Genomic DNA, 14,661 nt, shown 5'->3' on the forward strand with positions numbered 1-14,661 from the left:
GGATCCTAAAGGGTGAGTGGAGTACCGAGAGTTGCGAAATCAGATTGCCAGAGTGACTAGTGAATGAAAGGAAGGAAAAGGAAAGGACCATTTCAGCCTCCATCTCTGTGCCATGCCGCCCCGGTGTGCTCACATGGCAGCACATCAGACTTAACCTACACCTCTGAGGTGAGGTAGGGTTCCCACCAGGAGTCCCAGATGAGGACGTTGAGACTCAGAATGGTCAAAAGCTGCCACAGGTGACCACAGTGGACAAACCAGGATCCAAGTCCTGGATGAACTTTGGCTATAACTCAGGGTAGCAGAATCTGAAGCTAGGTGATTCTTAATTTGAGAGCTTGGGAATGAAAGTGTTAACAACCATCGTAAAGAGCGGCAATCTGGGTTTAAGATGGATATTTGGCTGAAGACAACAAACAACAAACAACAAACAACTAAGAGGCTGCTCCAGATTTCTTACAATTATTTTCCAGAGGACAAAAAAGAGTCCGGATCTATTTTGTAATTCACAATCTTCCCATCTTTTCCATCCATCAGCTGCATATTTAGGGGTGGTTTTCAAAACTGCCTCAAAGTGGTTTCACTTAAAAAAATAGGTGAGGCTGACTGGTTCTTTGGAATATTCATAGGGTTCTACTGTTAGTCAATGGAGTCAGACTCATTAGAGTTTTGTGGGACTTGCTTCCACAGAGACAATCTCTAAAAGTCCCCAATTCCAGCCAAAAATGAACTTCTCTTAAAAAGCGTGAACCCCTTACCAACCCCTTTCTCCACCCCTAATCCAAAGTCGTCTTTGGTTCAGTTCTCATTTTGCAGCCTAAGTGTACCTGAATCCAAAACTCCCACCAGTTCTTTCTATGAGTGCTAGCGCCTTGAGGAGGAACTTCCACTAAATTGTTTAGAAAATTCGGTGGAAATAAAGAACCAGAGAAAGGATCTGAGTAGTTCCTTACCATCCTATATGGCAGCGAGATTGACAATAACAGCCTGTAAGTGGCAGGCGTATCACTGGGATCAAGGTTAGAGTTACCGGGGTGGCTTGAAGGCTCTGAAATGTCAATGTTTCACAAGAGAGGAAGAGTTTAAGTATCATTTCAGTGGATATTGCAAAATTCACCCTTTCTATGGTGCAATTATGGAAAAATCCTTAAGTGACTAGGCATTTAATCTAATAACAAATGATTAGCCTTATAAAATTGTGTCGTCACTTTGTAGGTGAAGAAATTGCTAAATTGTAAATTATTATCACGTATCTGTTGGGTTTCCGTGTGTTTCTCTCAAACTAGAAAAGATCCCAATTATTAACCTAAGTTCCATTCCATTCTTTCTACCCAATGCTTGCTGTACTGCCTGCCCGCCGATGAGGGTCATCGCTGCCATCTTAGATAAAATGCTCCTCCTGAACAACGCCCAAATATGCCTAAAATTGCAGACGACAGTTGTGAGCTTTTTTGCCTGCTTATCTGTCTGCCTTCCATGTGACCCTAAATTAGGCCTCAGAAGGTATAGTGTTTAATACAGATTCCAGGCACAATATACCTTCTCACAATTAGTTGAAAGTGCTGTTTTGTAATTAAAGGGTGAAGTGGGGCATGATGAACATATGGAAAAGGAGACCCTTAATAAGTGATGGAGCCTTCAAAAGAAATTGCTAATTAGTATGCATTTGATGTGCACTATACCAATTTTAAGACTTTGCCTTGAATAAATTGCTATGTTGGGTGTTCGAAGGAGTGGTGAGATTAGCATTTACAAAGGGGGCAATTTTCTGTCTTCTTGACTCTGTTAAATGGAGGAAATAACTTCCAAGACTGGAGCAGTAGTTAGCCCATCAATCATTCTCACAGCTGGAAACTGGGGATCCCAAATGCGGAGATCAGTTAATCCGTCAGCTAATAAGTTCATAGTGGCACCATATGGCGCAGGGCCACTCCACACTGGGACAAGGACAGAACTGTTTACACAGGCATGCTGCTTTCTCAGGTAGCTCCCTGCTGACAGAACCCTTTGTTCTGAAGGATCAATTTACTTTGCACAGTAAATTGACTGAATTGATCAGTTCAGAGCATATAATTGTTGGCTAATCCTGTGGAATCATGTCCCATCCGTGTGAGAGGGACAAAGGGGTGCTGCCCATAGTCTGGTCTGGGGCACCATCCCAGGGCTATTCTCATAGGGCAGGCTGGACACTGATTAAAGGACCAGTGGATGGTAGATACGGAGTAAGCGCTGACTTCAAACGTCAAAGGGAAGAGAAACCCTGCAAGGCTCAGAAGGGTTTTTCTGAGTGTCTTTACTCAACTGGCATCACAACTTAACTTGGAATAAAAACAGTCAGTCAGTCCAAGCAATCTTGCTGCAGACCCTTTATCAAACACTCACCTGGAAGAATGAGAAAGACCACTCCATCTCCAAGTCTAAGAAGTGACTGCACTCACGCTCCTTTCTAAACATACCTTCTATTTTTTAATTAGAAAGAGAAGAAGCTAAGAAAGAAAAAGAAATTTAAGAGATATGTCCAGAAAAGCATGGAAACTGCAAGTTCAGTGAGAAACACACGTCTGAGGCATTGTGTGAAAGTGGCTGAGGCATCCGCCGGTATGTCTGGGTATGGGAAAATGCATCGGGGCTTTTCAGAGCAAACGAGAGCAGAATCTTCCCATCCCTGGACATCGGTGTGAACCTTGTCGCTTTGTTCTGTAGATGTGTTTGATCTGACTTTGTTTTTCCCTTCTCACATAAAAAATAAAAGAGGAATAAATAAAATGAAAAAATTCCACCAATAGAGATAAATGTTGGACATAGTTCCCTCTAACTAAAGGTTTTCTTCAATAGCTAGTGTCAATAGAATCATTTCACATCAATGGTTTGAAAAGAGAATTGTGTTCAATAGGAACTGAAGCCATTTGGAGTTGCTGAGGGGACATTTGCTTATTAAATGCCTGAACAGTAATGAACTTTACACAACCACACCAAGAGTTTCCACCAATTAAGGAGCTATTGATTTCTTTACTTATTTTATTGAGGATGTCTGAGATTTGTGTAATATGGAGAAATGGCCAAAATTTTTTGGTTAGACAATATGTAGAACCATAGAGGTTATCAGTTTTTCTCTTCTTTAAAGCAATATAGAGAGGAGTATACAACTTAATGGCAGTGATGTATTTTACCATAAAGGACATGCATCACTAGTGCATCTTCCCAAATTTCCATGTATCTTCAATTGTTTCCCCTCATGGAATTTTTCATTTGTCTATTATCACACCCACGGTACCCAGGATTCCACAGCATTAAAAAAAAAAAAAGAGCAAAAACTAAGAAGCATTTGTATATTTTATTTTAGAAACTGCCATACTGAGAATAAGATAAAATATAAATAATACTGTAGAAGCCTGTGTAAGTTAAACTTGTGAAATGAAAAAAAAAAAAAGCAGAAAATGTAAACTGTAGAAAGAAAACATCATAACAGAAGTCTAATGTGAAAGCAGGCACTTTGCCAAGAGAACTCTTTTTAGAGAGCAAAAGGCCCGTTGTGATTTTTTCAGTAAAATTTTCTCTTTCAAATGTTGTTATTGAATTGGATTCTCCTTCTCCATAGATTGTATATGAGGCAAGCCTGAACGCTTTCTGAGATATTCATGTGCCAATTTTCCATTTATTTAAATAAAAGTGGCCCAAGTGCATAATCTGAAGTCGACTTGAATTCCCAGGACCTGAATTACCAAGATCAAATCCATCCCCTTTGCCCTATAGTGAATCTTGCCAAATCTCCACCCCTCCCCTCCTCAGCATTTACTGCAGAAGTAATAGTCAAGTGCGTGCATTCTAAACCAAAAGATAGGACTCATAGTCATTGAAATGTACATTTTATTTTGCCCACTCATGGCATACTGTTTAATTGGAATTGAGTAAAAGTTTATAAACTTAATAACTTAATCTATAATGGTTTTCAATAATAAGGAGTAGGTTTAAAGAGGTTATAAAAATTACATTGTACCAAAATATTGCCAAGGAGTTGCCAACCATTTCTTTATTTTATGTGTCCTCATGCCCCTCCTCTGTTCACCTGACGCTCTATAGTAGTTACACTGGAAATCTCTGAAATTGTTTATAAATCAGAAAATGGAAAATGCTTTTCACAGTTACCGGCAATATGTCCTAACCTTTAAGAGTGATTTTAAATTCATTATCTCAAAATCTTTACAAAAAAATCTTCAACATATTTAACCTTTTTATTTTTTCAATTAGCAAAAAATAAAGAACCCAGGGGAAGTATATGCTTTCTTCTCCCTTTTGTCACTGCTGACCTTCTCCTCCCTGGGCCTTTCTCAGTGAAGACAAAGAAAACTTCTCTCCCATCTCATTACAGAATGTCCCCTTACAGGCTCTATCCCTTAAATGCATCATTAGATGTGTTTTCTTTCTTCCGTAGTTTCGGACTAAAGAAATGCCTATTCAAGGGCTTTAGAAATGTGCTGTTTTTCAGAACTAGCTTTGGGTGTGTGGGTTGGTCAGTAGAGTTCTTCATAGACTGAGACAAGGCAAAGGTCAAGACCTGGGTGATTTCTCTTTATGGCTGCAGCTATTTCACTATCTACCCGTCTAGATTTCCATCTCAAATCCAGAATATTTCCCTTCCTTTACTTTATCTCCTTAGCAATGATCCCTATTATATTATGTATTTTGCTTATTTCTCTTTTTTATTTTTTCCTCCCCAAACTGTCAGCCATGTGAAGGTAGAGATTTTTGTCTGTTTTGTTCACTTCTGTGTCCCAGTATCTTGATAAGCACCTAGCACATGGTAGCCCCTCAAAAAATATTGTTAAATGAATGAATGAATGAAAGTAACCTACAATCATTGTTTGAAATCTTGGAAGAAATTACATTGTGCAAAAATGGAATCAAGTATACTAATTTCTGCCAATGAAGTCAATTATTTTAAAAAGATTAAGTCTTTTTGCAGATTTGCTTTACTATTAATTTTGTAAATGTCTATTTTTCAGATTGTGGATAATCTATGACTTTTAAGCATTGCCGTCAGTAAGGAGGGAAACAAAAGTGGAAAAAAATGATTGTCTTTCTTTTGTTACTTGTTTGGTGTGTAAATTAACAATTTGTTAATATGAAAACTAAAACCTAACACTAGGGTTTGGTACATCCATGCATTTAATCTCATCCATATCATAGTTTCTGTTTCTGTCACTAAAAGTTGCTGAGAATTGATACCTGTTTGGTATAGAAAGTTTAAGATTTTAAATATCCAACTTTGAATAAGAATAGTGTAGCAAACTTATTACAACTACATACAGTAGGATGCACAAAATCCCTTTCTTCTAAATATGTGTGTTCTTTTCAGTAGTGTGCTGAAGCCTGGTTTTACCAGCTCATGGGAGCTGATTTTATGTCTCTTCAAAACCCTACACTCAGTGACATCAAATTGATATATTGAAATTGGCCATGGGGGAAGTTCCTCAAAAATTGGCAAATGCTACAAACACAGGTGTTAACTTTTCCCAGCACAATGCTAGACTTATCTGAGTCAGATGAAACTAAAAGCTAGCTAGGACACTACTAAACAGTAGAGATATGCACGTTCCCAACATGAAATACTTGATTCCTACCAACTTGGAAAACAACACTAGAAAGACTTCTCAACTCTTTCCACTTCTTCTCCTATTTCCTCTTTTCCTATCAAGCCAAGAAAAATACATTCAAGTATTCTGCAGATGAAGAGGTCTGTCATAGCAACTATTTTTCCAGATGTCCAATGGGCACTTATTATATGATGAAAGATGATGGTATACAGGTAATAAATCTTAACCCAAGGGAAGGGGAAAAAACTGTTTTATTACTCTCTTTGAAATGCAGGATATCAGTCTTTATGGGATGCTTTGTGCCACACCCCTCTTCCTGGTACTTCTGAGAAGAATTATTTAGAAATGAACAGAGAAACAGGAAGCTGCTTCTGATTCATTTGCAACAGTGGTCTGAGTAATACATTTGTGTAAAATGTACTAGAGGAAACCATGAGAGTCTGACGAATTAAGAGGGGAAAAGAACTTCTTTAGTAGGGCAAAGAAGGCTGGCATATAAAAAAATAATCAAAGAAAGCATGAAGTCCAAGTTTTGGTACTTCACTTGTGGACTGTGTTTGAGGGAATTGCATAACTCTGAACAAAAATAGATCATATGTTTGAATTCCTTGGCTTTTGTTTATGGATGCTCATATCTTATGCTTTTTATTCCTTGAAATGTCTTTAGTGTTGGCAGGTTGTGTTTAGGAAAAGATTGGAGCAAAGTAACATTTGTAAAGATGAAGACGTTATACAGTAAAATCACATAGAATGTTCTCAACTTCTTTCTTAATTAAAAACAAAAATCAAGACTATTTCATTGATTTTTAAAAATTAATCAAATATTTAAAATATATACACTTATATACCAAGATATCATAGAATCATAATGCTGTAAAAGACATAGAAATGTACTGGATCCTTGGGAGTAAATTCAAGACAAGCATGACCCCAAACCTCCATGCAAATACCACTAATTGACTGCAATATTTTTTCCCACTGTTTCCAAATTTGTTTTCACATTGTGGTAGCCCAGTGCTCCAGATGACCACTACCAAGTATCAGGAATAGCATTCAACATAAAACCGATTTATCAACCCTAATTTTGATGAACTCTTTCATTTCACACTTTTCCAACATGGCATACTGAGCAATGAAAACTACCTTCTTGTCCAGTTATAAATACACAAGTGCTGGATAAAATGTTTCAAAAGAATTTTAAAACATGACTGAGCTCTATAGAAGGAAAAGAAATTCTCAGACACCAGGAATGAAGAAGAAACTTAAAGACAGATATATACTTATGTTAGTTAACACTATATTAGGCTAGAGAGAGATTCATTATAAACTCTTGTTGTTAAGGACTCTGGTCTCCATACTCAGACAGTTTCAAGACATGTGGTCTTGGACTCATTTGCAGTTTGGTGCTGAAACTGAACATTCTGCACACAGAGCTGGCATCCTGGAACAACTCCATTTTATGAGATTTTATGAGAAAGTTGTACAATTTCTACCCAAAGGCCTAAAAAAATGAAAGCAAAAAAAAAAAAAAAAAAAGCCAAAGGAAATAGTATCTGCAACTCTTCCCCACACCTGGGTTTGCAATCTGAATTATGCTTCATGTGTTATTGTGAAATCCCATGAAAAAATTAGGATAAAGGCTAATGACCAATAAAACATTTGAGGTGCCTAGGAGAAGCTAACACAAAGATGCTGAATTTGGACACTTCCAAAATCAAGGGCACAGAAACTCCCTTGAAAAAGAACCACAGATAAAGATAAGTATATAGTCAAAAACTACAAATCATACAGGATATGATTTACTATGAAAGTGGGCAGAGCCAAAATAGAAAGAATAGCACCCCAAGACCTTGAGATAAAAAAGAAGCTGAAAGCAATCACTAAAAATTGGCTTAAAACATTCAATTAAAAATATATAAATTATAATTAAGGAACATACTATGAAAAAAGAATAGTTGAAATAGAAAAAAAGACCCAAATTGTACCTCTAGAAATGAAAAATAGTCTCAAGTTAAAAATTCAATAGATGAGTTCATAACTGGTTAGATATTACTAAAGAGAGAATATGTGCACTAGAAGATGGAGCTGAGGAAATTAATGTAGCACAGAGAGTCAAAGAGGTTGAAAATATCAAAAAGATTAAGAGGAACTGAGCAGAGACTGAGGAATTCCAACATACACCTCACAGAAATTCTAGAAGGGAAGAACAGAGAGAACAAAAGAAAGATAATATTCAAAGATTATGGCTAAAAATTTCAAAAATATATGTAAATCATGAATACTTGGAATCTGGAAGTACAATTAATCCCAGGTATAGTAAATAAAAATAAATATATATATGAACTATATATAATATATAAAGCAGAACATCAAAGAAAAAGAGAAATTTTTAAAAGCAATTAGAAGAAAAAAGATTAGGTATGAATGAGTGACCCAGACTGAGAATAGGTTTCTCTCAATTACAATAAATGTGAGAAGACAATAGAATAATATATTTAAAGAGCAAGAGAAAATAGCTGCTAACCAAAACTATCATTCAAGAGGGCAAAATAAAGATATTTCCTATTTAAAAAACAGAGAATTTACCATTTCTAGATTCTAATTCCTATATGCTATTTTTACATGGGAAATCAAAACCAGAAGGAAGTAATATGAGCAAAATATTGGGAAACATGAATATATGGCTGAAAAAGCATTGCCTGTAAGAGAAATTAATACAATATATATTTACAGGTTTAGAGAAAATAATGGATAGTAATAACATGCAAGCTAGGATAAGGAATAATGAAAAGCATCCAAAGGTCTTGTTGATAAAAATGGAAAAATATTAGTTATAGACTTTATTAAATTTAGCATGTGTTTAAATTATTTTAAAGCTATCTAAAAAAAAAATCAGAATGCAAACATCCAACCTATTAGAAGAGAAAAGAGAATGTAGAAAGAGAGAACAGGAGAAAAGGGGGAAACAAACTTTGAAAAAGCATGGTAAATAGAAAATACATTTATAGATACAATATGAATAAATGCAAATCAGATCTTCTCAGATTAAATGAAAAAAGAATCCAACCATAAACAGTTACCAAGAACCATTCTAAGATTAGTAATAATAGGCAACTCTTTGTGCATACTGTGCAATCTCCTAAGCACTTTACATTTAATAAATACTTCATTTATCATGGCAACAACCCCTGAGGTAGGTATTATTATCAACAAGCCGTAGAAAGGGACTCAAATTCAGGTAGTCTGGCTCCAGAATCCATGTTTAACCACTATTATCATTAGAGTGAAAATAAAGTAACTATCACTCATTGAGTATTTACTGTGTGACAGGAGAAGTTCTAAGTGGTTTTCCCATACTGATGTATTTAATACAATAAACCTTTGAAGCAAGTACAATTATTACTCCCATTTTGCAGATGGAGAAATTGAAGCATAGAGAAGTTGAGTAACTAGCCCAAGGCACACAGCTATAAATTAGAGTCAGTCTGGTTCTGGAGGCCATGTTCTTAACCACAATGCTATAATATCTTCCATGATAGCACAGAAAGTCTGAAGGTAAAGGACAGAAAGAGGGTTGGAAAAGAGTGTACTCCAGGAAAATTCTCATCTAAGAAAGCTGGTGTCACAAAATACACAGACAAAATAGACCTTAAGGAAAAAGCAGGATTAAGAATGTAGAGAGTTACCATATAATGATAAACATTTTCACCCGTAAGATTTAACAGATCTGAATTTCCATGTGCTTAGCAACATAACATTAAAACATAAACAGCAGAACTCAGTAGAAGAATGAGGAGAAACTCACAAATTTATAATAACAATGGAAGAATTAAGGAACCTTTCTCAGAAACATATCAAGAAAGCAAAGAATTAGTAAAGGTAGAACAACTTAGGGCTGCCTTGCTAGGTAGTGGTAATCCAGGTGGTGACTCAGAGACAAAGAAACAATTCTATTTGGGAAATTTCTTTTATTTAAAAAGGATAATTTCACACATAACTTTTTCTTAACCTCTCTACAACTAAGTCTCCTTAATACCGTTGAGTAAACAGGCTCCAAGAAATTAACTAACCTGCACTGAAGAGATAGCGAAGAGTGGTAGTGAAGGTGTAATAGGCGGTAGCAAAGGGTAACATCCACTTTTGGAACAGACCCCCTCCTTTACCTAGGCTCACAAACACTGACTAAACAACCAGACAAACAATTTTTACGCGAGCAATGTACTAGAGAAAATCCTTTGTTTGATTAATTAGAAGAAGATTTTTAGATACACTCACTGTAGGGATTTTATTAAACGGAATGGAGTCTGGCTCTTTTAGGTGCAATTAAGTTACCCCAAGTAATGAATAGAATGGAACTAGCAAGGAACTGAGATAAAACCTGCTCTCAAGGAGGCTGGACTAGAAGGTCATTCTGGATTTGTATCAGTTGAAGGGATCATGGCAGCCAGATTCTATGGAATTTTACCCCAGGGCTGACCATCAATGTGACATAGTTCTCTTTCCGTCTTTGGTTCTTTCTGTGTTCTCTTCTCCCCTTCTTACCATCTGGATTTACTCAGCATCTTTCTCTCCCTCACAGCTTCTCCTTCACTATGACTCTAGTTCATGCACTTTGGCGTCATTATCCTTATGATCAGCTGCCAACTGTCTGGTACTCTCTGTATTTCTCAAATATGTCTCAGAGGGAACATCAGATTGGTCCAGGCATTTTCCATGTGCAGAATGCATTTTCACCCAAGGCTACCTCATGGGCAGCTGCCTGGCCTGTTGATTCTTGCCTCAGGACAGGCACACATGTAGTCAGCTGTGCCCAAGGAAGACATGCTAGCATGGTCTAAAACATGTCCAGTTAATATGGGCTGTTCCCCTTTCTGTGAAGAAACTATAGGTTTAACATGAGTGTGACTTTCAACTAAATATTTTACTCATACAAGTTTATCTGAACTCTAATAAAATATGATTTTTAAATGCAAAAATCTTTTCGATGTTACTACTACTACAGTCAATTCTTTTTCTATCCCATAATTATTTCTCAGGAAATAATCTGCATTACTATAGTACCTTTATACAAGACTATTAGAGGTAGATTTCTGCCTACTACAAAAATTAGGATTCTAAAATTTCAAAGTAGATCAAGTGACTTAAAATTTCTCCCATCTTTTAGAGCACATACTTAGCATGCACGAGGCCCTGGGTTCAGTCCTCAGTAACTCCATTTAAAAAAAAAGTTAACACGACATTGTGAACTGGCTATACGTCAATAAAAAAAATTTAATATGAAAAGGAGTATTTATATAACTGAATCACTATGCTATACACCAGAAATTGACAAAACATTCTGAACTGACTATACTTCAATAAAAAGATTTTTTAAGTTCCATTTTTCTATTTCTGTCAAACTCACAGAACCAGATTGAAAATAATCAGAATTACCAAGTTGTAATACTTGCCATAGACCTAGAGTTTGGAAGAATAATTCAAGTTGATGTTTTAAATTAACTTTACTCTGATCACAGAAATGCTAAATACAAGTTTACAAGAATAAGAATTGAGATTAGATTTGAATGAGTGATGGTGGTGGGGGAAAGCCAGTGGCATACTGATTCCTGCCAAATGGCCACACTGCATGTTTCTTTTCATGCTGGAGTCCCTAGAGGGCAACAGACACACAGAAAATAGGTTTGACTGAATGGACACACCGTGTCACCATCTTGAGGCGGAGCCCAGACTGGTGATGCTGTGGATGAGTCACGAGTTCAAAAGATTCCAAACTGTCTAAGAGTATTTCCACAATTTTATTTACACCATTTTGTGAGACTATAAAAACAAGAATTTTTAATGCTAAAAAGAGAGACCGTCTAAATTGGCATACAATCAACCAATGGAAATCAACTGTTTCTTTCAGAGTCAGAAGGTACACACACTCTGCAAAACTCCCTCGAACCCACCCTTGATGTCTGGAAGGAAAAAGATTTCTGTTTCACACAGTCTCTTCTGGCTTTTCTGTTCTCCTGTTTTACCAAGCTCAGTCTTCAAAGAGTGACTCCTTCCTTAAACAAAAGACGGCCCTTGGCTGGTACAGCATAGCTGGACTGCCAGACTCTGACAGACTGAAAAGCTACAAATCTGCAGTGAACCAACAATGGGGCTCCGTGACCTTCAGCACCTCCCTGAGCTGTCTGACCCCATTCCTTTGTCTCTCTCCCTTTTAGTTGTGGATATGTTACCTACAGCTCTTTCAAAGATCTGGTATCATCTTACCATGTTTCTGCAGAATTTAATTTCTCCATTTCGATCCTTTCAGTGAAAGTTAAATTAATTGCTTAACATAGTCTTTCACCCTGATGAAGATTTAACACATACATACACATTTAAAGCATATTCTTTGATATCTGAGAATTTGTCTCCAACTTGATAACCAGTTTCTTTTTACTGAAATGAAAAATTATATTTACATATATAAACTTATATATATATGTGTGTGTGTGTGTGTGTGTGTGTATATATATATATATATATATATATATATATATATATATATACATAAATAAGTATTAGAATGGCAGGCTCAGTCAAATTTTTCAGTTTGCATAGTACATAGCAACAAGTGACCTGTTAAATGATGACAAATCCTTTAGATTATGGCTTTAGACCTTTAACCTTTTGACTTTAGGTTGTATCCAGGGAGCAGTCTGAGAGGAAGAATGCAATAAACTGCTTGTAATCTAGTGGTCTCAAAAGAAATTACATCAAAACCAGCTGTTACACCACTAGTCATTAAAGACTGACAACATGTTAACTAAAATACGGCCATGACATTGAAAAAGACTGCCCCCCCCCCCCCCACCGCCACTGAACTGCTAGAGGTCTCTTGCCTCACTTAACAACACCAGAAAAGGTGGATGCAACAAAGCAAAGTGAACACTTAGACTTAAACTAGCAAGAAGTAAGTTGCATTTGATAGAGACATGACCTCTCAATTTGAATGTGTTTGAGCGGTCTGGCCCATTTTGCGCATTGTGGTTTCACAGGCTACTGGCAGATACTTGAATGTCACATGTCGTGGCAGCTGGCAGGACTTTTCTTTGGATTTTTTTTTTTTTTAAAGTGTGTGTTTGTGTAAGATTGCACCTGTCTCTTTTCCCTTCTCTTTTGATATGAAGGAAGTTGATGCAGGGATTTTAATCATAAAGTACAATTCCCCGGGTACCATTTTCCAGCTTCCTTCCACGTGAAACATTGAAAGACTTTGAGCTAGAAGTCACACCAGTCTGGGTCTGACAACCAGTGACATGTCAAAGCTGTGGCATAAAAGCTTGAAATGGTGCACATCTTTCTGGGGATTGTCATCCAGCCACCCAGCATTTAAATTCCAGCAAACAGTACCAGTACGCTTCAAGATGAAAGTCAAAATCAGTGTGGGAAGCACATAGTGGGGGTTGAAAAACAGGGGGTGGAAAACAGGTTGCTAAGTGCCTGCCACAAACACAACCTGTACAAAAGAGAGAGTGCCAAAGCTATCCAAAGGAGAGAAGATGCTTTTCCCTGCCTGGGAAACAGAGCATTTGAGCAAGAGGAGAAAGCGAGTGACACAACCAGGGTACAAATTCTGTAAGGAGGACCCTTCCTGGAGCAACTTTACAACCTTGTTCTTTCTCATGCAGGGTTCACTAAGTAATCCTCTCATTAGGAAAGGCTCCTTGTTGAAATCTACTCAATAATTTCAAGCTCTTTTTTGCATTCATGTTCAGAGTTTTCATCAAATTCGACTTTGGGTTTTTTTTTGTTGTTGTTGTTGTGGTTTAACATTTTCTAAATCTCAAAGCAGATTTAGTGAAAAATGGGGTATCCATTTTGTACAAATAAAAAATAATAGATATGTGATCTTATAAGTCCAAACTCTGTTTTTAAATCTGCAGGTGCAAGGCTGAGTCTTCACCATGGAGTGAGTTTGGGAGTTGTCCTTTTACTTGGGCATCTAGAATAAAAATGCAGCATGCTCCTGTTTGTTCATTCATGTGCTGCACAGTGGTCAGCCAGCCCCCTACCTCAGCACCAGGCCTGTTCTAACCAAACACAAGGCCGGGATTTAAACCACTGCTTGTTACTTTTGAGTATTGTGAGATTAGCCAAAGAGCAATGGAATCCTGGGACTGGCATTTGAATCGTGGTTCAACTACTTGTTCCGTGCACTTGGCACTGCTCCTAGCTTCAGTTTTCACAGCTGTAAAACGGGGTTGATAGAGCCAGTGTTGTCAGATCTCACCAACTGGGTGTTTTGAATGAAAATCCAATAAAATAATATTATGAAAGGGTTCTATATAATTTGAAGGGCTATACACATAAAAACAAATTCTCTTATGATCTCCTGCTACTACCTAATTCTCCAGTAGAGTGAGTGGTGACCATGCTTCCTGGAACCACCAGCCTCGGTGTACAAGGTCAATCCCTCTGACAGCTGGCATCTCTGATGCTGACCCCTCTAAGGGACCCAAAAGGAGTCACTAGTAAGTAAAATGTCAGTGATGCCCACATGCCAGATCGCCCTAATGGTTATGATAAAAATACATTGAGCAACGTAAAGTTTACAAAATGCCTTGTCTTACCAATAGTAAGTGGGGGAAAAGCAAAACAAAATTTATTGGCCCTCTCATTATTCACCTCCCCTTGTTAATCCACATACATATTCTGAAAAGGGTTCTGACAGCTTATTCACATGCCCCACTGCCCTTTCTCCTCCCGCACCCTTGTCAAGGGAGGCCAGGTCTTCATATACTGAGGGTACTCATGTCTCCTCTTTCCAGTGAGAAGCCTCACCCTGGCATGCTTCCTTTAGTTTATGTTTTTATAAAGAGTCCATATTGAATATGACATATAAGTGAGTATAGTATAACCCTTTTTTGTGATACTCTGCCCGACTCACAAGGACTCCAGATTTATCTTAAAACAGCTTTCTACAATGCACAGAAAGAAGTCCTATGCCAGCCATGCTGATATTCATGACCATGGCTGACTGGCTCAGGGGTAAACACCTGACCTAGGTTCAACCAATCAGCTCCTCCTATCC

The sequence above is a fragment of the Camelus bactrianus genome, chromosome 3 (genome assembly GCF_048773025.1).
Source record: "Camelus bactrianus isolate YW-2024 breed Bactrian camel chromosome 3, ASM4877302v1, whole genome shotgun sequence".
Classification (NCBI taxonomy): domain Eukaryota; kingdom Metazoa; phylum Chordata; class Mammalia; order Artiodactyla; family Camelidae; genus Camelus; species Camelus bactrianus.